Source organism: Oncorhynchus masou, chromosome 5 (genome assembly GCF_036934945.1).
Source record: "Oncorhynchus masou masou isolate Uvic2021 chromosome 5, UVic_Omas_1.1, whole genome shotgun sequence".
Classification (NCBI taxonomy): Eukaryota; Metazoa; Chordata; class Actinopteri; order Salmoniformes; family Salmonidae; genus Oncorhynchus; species Oncorhynchus masou.
Window position 1 is genome coordinate 83505530 of NC_088216.1, and position 307 is coordinate 83505836.

Consider the following 307-nt stretch of genomic DNA (forward strand, 5'->3'; position numbering starts at 1 on the left):
AGGGAGGGTGACTATGGTCCCAGTGTCAATACCAGCAGTATGGAGGGAGGGTGTCTCTCTATGGTCCCAGTGTCAATACCAGCAGTATGCAGGGTGAAAGGAAAGGATCAATAGACTACCATTGTGTCATGATGACCAGTCCAGAAAAGGACATTGTTTTATGGGAAGTTTACACCTGGTTCTTTCTCACTGGCTTCTCTTGGATCTCTTTCTGCCAGTTATCTTCTTGGCTGACATTCATGAGATACAAAACACAACTTCCTAATCCCAACTCCTCAAACACCACAGGATATCCATTTGGTCAAAA